The sequence below is a fragment of the Oncorhynchus keta genome, chromosome 36 (genome assembly GCF_023373465.1).
Source record: "Oncorhynchus keta strain PuntledgeMale-10-30-2019 chromosome 36, Oket_V2, whole genome shotgun sequence".
NCBI classification, from domain to species: Eukaryota; Metazoa; Chordata; class Actinopteri; order Salmoniformes; family Salmonidae; genus Oncorhynchus; species Oncorhynchus keta.
Window position 1 is genome coordinate 26,590,438 of NC_068456.1, and position 8,701 is coordinate 26,599,138.

An 8,701-nucleotide genomic window follows, 5' to 3' on the forward strand; every position below is an offset into this window, starting at 1 on the left:
CTCTGTATATATCAATGATGTTGCTCTTGCTGCGGGCGATTCCCTGATCCACCTCTACGTAGACGACACCATTCCATATACTTTCGGCCCGTCATTGGACACTGTGCTATCTAACCTCCAAACGAGCTTCAATGCCATACAGCACTCCTTCCGTGGCCTCCAACTGCTCTTAAACGCTAGTAAAACCAAATGCATGCTTTTCAACCGATCGCTGCCTGCACCCGCATGCCCGACTAGCATCACCACCCTGGATGGTTCCGACCTTGAATATGTGGACATCTATAAGTACCTAGGTGTCTGGCTAGACTGCAAACTCTCCTTCCAGACTCATATCAAACATCTCCAATCGAAAATCAAATCAAGAGTCGGCTTTCTATTCCACAACAAAGCCTCCTTCACTCACGCCGCCAAGCTTACCCTAGTAAAACTGACTATCCTACTGATCCTCGACTTCGGCGATGTCATCTACAAAATTACTGCCAACACTCTACTCAGCAAACTGGATGCAGTCTATCACAGTGCCATCCGTTTTGTCACTAAAGCACCTTATACCACCCACCACTGCGACTTGTATGCTCTAGTCGGCTGGCCCTCGCTACATATTCGTCGCCAGACCCACTGGCTCCAGGTCATCTACAAGTCCATGCTAGGTAAAGCTCCGCCTTATCTCAGTTCACTGGTCACGATGGCAACACCCATCCGTAGCACGCGCTCCAGCAGGTGTATCTCACTGATCATCCCTAAAGCCAACACCTCATTTGGCCGCCTTTCGTTCCAGTACTCTGCTGCCTGTGACTGGAACGAACTGCAAAAATTGCTGAAGTTGGAGACTTTTATCTCCCTCACCAACTTCAAACATCAGCTATCTGAGAAGCTAACCGATCGCTGCAGCTGTACATAGTCTATTGGTAAATAGCCCACCCATTTTCACCTACCTCATTCCCATACTGTTTTTATACTGTTTTTATTTATTTACTTTTCTGCTCTTTTGCACACCAATATCTCTACCTGTACATGCCCATCTGATCATTTATCACTCCAGTGTTAATCTGCAAAATTGTAATTATTCGCCTACCTCCTCATGCCTTTTGCACACAATCAATCAATCAATCAAATTTTATTTATATAGCCCTTCGTACATCAGCTGATATCTCAAAGTGCTGTACAGAAACCCAGCCTAAAACCCCAAACAGCAAGCAATGCAGGTGTAGAAGCACGGTGGCTAGGAAAAACTCCCTAGAAAGGCCAAAACCTAGGAAGAAACCTAGAGAGGAACCAGGCTATGTGGGGTGGCCAGTCCTCTTCTGGCTGTGCCGGGTGGAGATTATAACAGAACATGGCCAAGATGTTCAAATGTTCATAAATGACCAGCATGGTCGAATAATAACAAGGCAGAACAGTTGAAACTGGAGCAGCAGCACAGTCAGGTGGACTGGGGACAGCAAGGAGTCATCATGTCAGGTCATCCTGGGGCACGGTCCTTGGGCTCAGGTCCTCCGAGAGAGAGAAAGAAAGAGAGAATTAGAGAGAGCATATGTGGGGTGACCAGTCCTCTTCTGGCTGTGCCGGGTGGAGATTATAACAGAACATGGCCAAGATGTTCAAATGTTCATAAATGACCAGCATGGTCAAATAATAGTAAGGCAGAACAGTTGAAACTGGAGCAGCAGCATGGCCAGGTGGACTGGGGACAGCAAGGAGTCATCATGTCAGGTAGTCCTGGGGCATGGTCCTAGGGCTCAGGTCAGTTGAAACTGGAGCAGCAGCATGGCCAGGTGGACTGGGGACAGCAAGGAGCCATCATGTCAGGTAGTCCTGGGACATGGTCCTAGGGCTCAGGTCCTCCGAGAGAGAGAAAGAAAGAAGGAGAGAATTAGAGAACGCACACTTAGATTCACACAGGACACCGAATAGGACAGGAGAATTACTCCAGATATAACAAACTTACCCTAGCCCCCCGACACAAACTACTGCAGCATAAATACTGGAGGCTGACACAGGAGGGGTCAGGAGACACTGTGGCCCCATCCGAGGACACCCCCGGACAGGGCCAAACAGGAAGGATATAACCCCACCCACTTTGCCAAAGCACAGCCCCCACACCACTAGAGGGATATCTTCAACCACCAACATACCATCCTGAGACAAGGTTGAGACACATTGTATATAGACTGCCCCTTTTTTTTCCTACTGTGTTATTGACTTGTTAATTGTTTACTCCATGTGTAACTCTGTGTTGTCTGTTCACACTGCTATGCTTTATCTTGGCCAGGTCGCAGTTGCAAATGAGAACTTGTTCTCAACTAGCCTACCTGGTTAAATAAAGGTGAAATAATAAATAAAAAAAATAAAAAAATAAAACATTGCTGCACGTCTGAAGTTTCCAAAAGTGCACCTGGATATTCCACAGTGCTACTGACAAAATATTCTGTGGACAGATGAAACTACAGTTGAGTTGTTTGGAAGGAACACAACACTATGTGTGGAGAAAAAAAGGCACAGCACACCAACCAACATCAAAACCTCATCCCAACTGTAAAGTACGGTGGAGGGAGCATCATGGGTTGGGGCTGCTCCTCCTGCTTCAGGGCCTGGACAGCTTGCTATCATCGATGAAAAAATTAATTTCCAAGTTTATCAAGACATTTTTCATAAGAATGTTACACTATCTATCTGCCAATTGAAGCTCAACAGAAGTTGGGTGATGCAACAGGACAACGACCCAAAACACAGAAGTAAATCAATAACAGAATGGCTTCAACAGAAGAAAATATGCCTTCTGGAGTGGCCCAGTCGGTCCTGACCTCAACCCGCTTGAGATGGTGTGGCATGACCTCAAGAGAGCAGTTCACACCAGACATTCCAAGAATACTGCTGAACTGAAACAGTTTTGTAAAGAGGAACTGAAAAGAAATCCTCCTGACCGTTGTGCAGATCTGATCCGCAACTACAGAAAACGTTTGGTTGAGGATATTGCTGCCAAAGGAGGGTCAACCAGTTATTAAATCCAAGGGTTCACATACCTTTTCCAGCCTGCACTGTGAGTGTTTACACAGTGTGTTCAATAAAGACATGAAAACGTATCATTGTTTGAGTGTTATTAGTTTAAGCAGACTGTGTTTGTCTATTGTTGTGACCAAGATGAAGATCAGATAAGGTTTTATGACCGACTTGTGCAGAAATCCAGGTATTTCCAATTGGTTGATACTTTTTCTTGCCACTGCACCTCAGCTTAAACATCAGCACCTTAGGTAACTTCCACAAAGCTGCGAACAATCTGAGAGACAAGGCAAGAAGGAGTTCTTGTTCTCAACTAGCCTACCTCGTTAAATAAAGGTGAAAAAAAGGGCCTTCTATGCCATCAAAAGAAACATCAAATTCGACATACCAATTAGGATCTGGCTAAAAACACTTGAATAAGTTTCAGAACCCATTGCCGTTTATGGTTGTGAGGTCTGGGGTCCACTCACCAACCAAGAATTCACAAAATGGGACAAATACCAAATTGAGACACTGCATGCCGAATTCTGCAATGTTAGGAATTAGGCCGATACCCGTTAACTTTCAAAATCCAGAAAAGAGACATTACATTCTACAACCAGCTAACAGGAAGTGATTCCCAAACTTTCCATAACAGCCATCACCTACGGAGAAATTAACCTGGAGAAAAGCCCCATAAACAAGCTGGTCCTGGGGCTCTGTTCACAAAGAGACCCTACAGAGCCCCAGGACAGCAACACAATTAGACCCAACGAAATCATGAGAAAACTAAAAGATAATTACTTGACATATTGGAAAGAATTTACAAAACAACAGTGCAAACTAGAATGCTATTTGTCCCTAAACAGAGAGTACACAGTGGCAGAATACCTGACCACTGTGACTGACCCAAAATTAAGGAAAGCTTTGACTATGGACAGACTCAGTGAGCATAGCTTTGCTATTGAGAAAAGCAGCCGAAGGCAGACCTGGCTCTCAAGAGAAGACAGGATATGTGCACACGGCCCACAAAATGAGGTGGAAACTGAGATGCACTTCCTAACCTCCTGCCAAATGAGAGACACATATTTCCCTCAGATGACACAGACCCACAAAAAAACATTTTTTTTATACATTATTTTTGACATTTTGATAAACTCCCATATCTATTGGGTGAAATATCATAGTGTGTCATCACAGCAGAAAGATTTGTGACCTGTTGCCACAAGGGCAACCAGTGAAGAACAAACACCATTGTAAATACAACCTAAATGTATGTTTATTTATTTTCCCTTTTGTACTTGAACTATTTGCATATCATTACAACACCGTATATAGACATAATGACATTTGAAACGTTTCTATTCTTTTGGAACTTTTGTGAGTATAATGTTAACTGTTCATTTTTTATTGTTTATTTCACTTTTGTTTATTATCTATTTCACTTGCTTTGGCTATGCAAACATACAGTTGAAGTCAAAAGTTTACATACACCTTAGCCAAATACATTGAAACTCAGTTTTTCACAATTCCTCACATTTAATCCTAGTAAAAATTACCTGTTTTAGGTCAGTTAGGATCAACACTTTATTTTAAGAATGTGAAATGTCAGTATAACAGTATGGTGAATGATTTATTTCAGCTTTTATTTCCTTCATCACATATCCAGTGGGTCAGAAGGTTACATACACTCAATTAGTATTTGGTAGCATTTCCTTTAAATTGTTTAACTTGGGTTAACGTTTAGGTAGCCTTACACAAGCTTCCCACAATAAGTTGGGTGAATCTTGGTCCCATGGTGTTTATACTTGTGTACTATTGTTTGTACAGATGAACATGGTAAGTTCAGGTGTTTGGAATTTGCTCCCAAGGATGAACCAGACTTGTGGAGGTCTACAATTTTTTTTTCATGTTCCAAAATGAGATCAGAAGAAAAGGATTAAACAGCACATTTGTCTTGAAGAAAAAAGTTTTTGCTGCACAGTGCAGATGGACATTTCGAGCACTGAAAAATATTAATGTGAAATTCCTTAGACCAAGTCATGAGTAGTAGATTTTACTGTTGTTTTAACCAGATGGTGAGTTTGATTCCCCTTGCTCCCTTATATGAATAAATACTACACTGTTATATTTGACTTTGGTAAGTGAAATGTCTATCACGCCTAATGGGCTACCAGCCAGCCAGGCCAACGTTAACACTCTGCAACCCTCTCCCCTATATCTACTTTCTGTTCATGCTTTTATACTTCTGTAGACCACTGTTTCCTCGTTCTATTTCTTACACAGTTGTCGCCCGCTTGCTAAATATCTTCACAGGGAAAATAGAAGGAGGAGATGGAGAACCAACTTGTGTCCACTGCCATGTCCTCTTATAGGTCAGGACCATAACTCTGGACCTAAACAAGTCACCTGGGGGTACGAATGGACTGCAACTCAATTGTAACATGATTAACATGACTGCATACACAGCAGTATGCACACAAACTGGGACCGACACGTACACACACATACACACACAGTAGACCTATGTTAGCCTACTGTAGTTACAGGAAGGGGTGATAGGAGAAGGGTGGGTGTCTGGGTGGGGGGTTCATCACACCCCTCACATGGCCCAGGGAAAGGGATGGACACACAGTATCACACACACAGTGTCTCACACACACACACAGTGTCACACATACACAGTGTCACATACACACACAGTGTCACATACACACACAGTGTCACACACAGTGTCACACACAGACAGTGTCACACATACAGTGTCACACACACACAGTGTCACACACACACAGTGTCACACACACAGAGTGTCACACACAGAGTGTCACCCACAGAGTGTCACCCACAGAGTGTCACACACACACATTGTCACACATAGACAGTGTCACATACACACAGTGTCACATACACATAGTGTCACACACACACAGTGTCACACACATAGTGTCACATACACACAGTGTCACACACACACAGTGTCACACACACAGTGTCACACACACACATTGTCATACAACCACAGTGTCACATACACATAGTGTGTCACACACACACACACACACAGTGTGTCACACACACACACACACACACACACACACACACACACACACACACAGTGTCACACACGCACACACAGGAGTCTCATCTCTAGCACATTTTTCACTAAGCCCGAATTAGGTTACAATACATGATTGAATCCATATTACTAACTTCTACAACTTACACACATTGGAAAAATGACTTGCTAGAGACTTGTTTGCCCAACAGTCATTGCATTCATTATTAGGAGTAAATATATTGTATATATTCTTTCAACAGGGGAGTAAAGAAAAGGAAATGCTATTTTATAATTTCCTTGAAGGGGGCTTATCTAACAAATCTTTCCAATAGTAGTAAGAATAGTTTTTCCTTTTATATGTTATTCACGGTCTGTGTGCTTTATTCATATCAACAACAGTTTTTCTCATCATGAATTTCAGCATCGCATGGAAATTCTCTGTACCAATGTCGAAAACCTGATCCTTCATCCTCTGCTCCATCAGTTTTAGTTAGCAGAGTTCTATCCCACGCGTGAAAACTTTTGAGACAAGTCTATGGATGGCTGTGTGGTTCATCTTGGCTGTCTGGCCCTCTGAAGGAGAGCTAGGGAGGAGACGTTGTCATGCCTTGGCTAACTCTTTGTATATTTTACAGCTTAAGGTAAACCCAGAGTAATGCTCTCCGCTCCCTGGCCAAAACTCCTGGAGACGCAGTCCTCCTGTCTAAGAGTTGGAAAGCACAATATCTGTAGTTTGGCTCTGCCAATGCCCCCTTTCGTTAGCGTCTAAAACGCAAACTTGGAACATAAACAATCATAAAAAAGGGGAAAAGACCAAGAGGGAGCAGAAAAAACTCGCTAGCCAAACAAAACTTTATTCACCAAACAACAGCCCCCCTGAATTCTCTTGGACAGCGGCGCCAACCCACAGAACATGAACAGAGGGAGACAGAGAGAGCACAATGCCAATATGTCAAACGCCAAATAGTTTAAAATTAGGCCCTGAAAACGCCTGTTGGAGACGACATCCATCACACTCAACACTGGTCTGTTTCTTGCAACACTGGCAGTAAGAGCTTCCACATTCCCGGCGTAGCTGGGGAGAAACAGAGAAACAGAGCTTATCACCACTGGTTTACTTGTCTTTAATCAGCCTGCAGCTAATTACCAGTCTTCCACACAGCCTGGCAGCAAGTAATTCATCATACAGGGGAACTGGGGAGGACTGGGAGAACTCAACTACTAAGGTCCAACCTATAACAGCCCAGCCCTCAGTAGGCTAGCTCAGCCTAGTCTAAATCAAATACAATCAAATGTTATTTGTCACATGCTTCATAGAAAAACAGGTGAATAGCAACAGTGAAATGCTTACTTAAGGTCAAATGCTATTTGTAGGGGGTTTAGGGTAAGGTAATAATTTTAATGTTAGGTTTAGAATTAGGTTTATGGTTAGGGTTAGGAGCGCCGGTTAGGGTTATGGTTAGGTTTTTGGGTTAAGGTTAGATTTAGGGTTAAGATTAGGGTTAGGGTACAGGTTAAGGTTAGTATTACGGTTAGGGAAAATAGGATTTTGAATGGGACTGAATTGTATGTCCCCACAGGGTTAGCTGCGCAAGACTGTGTGTGTGTGTGTCGGGGTATCCGGTGTCAGTGTAAGTATGTGTGAGTTTGTGGGTAGAGTCCAGTATGTCTGCATAGAGTCAGTGCAAGAGAGTTAGTTCAAAAAGGATCAATGCCGGTAGTCCAGATAGCCATTTGATGACCTATTTAGCAGTCTTGTTTAGTAGTCTTATGGCTTGGGCGTAGATGCTGTTCAGGGTCCTGTTGATTCCACACTTGGTGCACTGGTACCGCTTGCTGTGTGGTAGCAGAGAGAACTCTCTATGGCTAGGGTGTCTGGAGTGTTTGAAAATTATTGGGCCTTCCTCTGACACCGCCTGGTATAGAGGTCCTGGATGGCAGGGAGTTCGGTCCCAGTGATGTAATAGGTCAAACTCATCACCCTCTGTAGCGCCTTGCAGTTGGGTGCCTTGCAGTTGCCGTACCAAGCGGTGATGCAGACAGTCAAGATGCTCTCAATGGTGCAGCTGTAGAACTTTTTGAGGAGCTGAGGGTCCACATCAAATCTTTTCAGCCTCCTGAGGGGGAATAGGCGCTGTCGTGCCCTCTTCACAACTGTGTGGGTGTGTGTGGACCATGTTAATTCCTTAGCGATGTGGACACTGAGGAACTTGAAGCTCTCAACCCGCTCCACTACAGCACTGTAGGTAAGCCCAGCCGAGGAACCTGAAACTCTCAACCCGCTCCACTACAGCACTGTAGGTAAGCCCAGCCGAGGAACCTGAAACTCTCAACCCGCTCCACTACAGCACTGTAGGTAAGCCCAGCCGAGGAACCTGAAACTCTCAACCCGCTCCACTACAGCACTGTAGGTAAGCCCAGCCGAGGAACCTGAAACTCTCAACCCGCTCCACTACAGCACTGTAGGTAAGCCCAGCCGAGGAACCTGAAACTCTCAACCCGCTCCACTACAGCACTGTAGGTAAGCCCAGCCGAGGAACCTGAAGCTCTTCACCCTCTCCACTACAGCACTGTAGGTAAGCCCAGCCGAGGAACCTGAAACTCTCAACCCGCTCCACTACAGCACTGTAGGTAAGCCCAGCCGAGGAACCTGAAACTCTC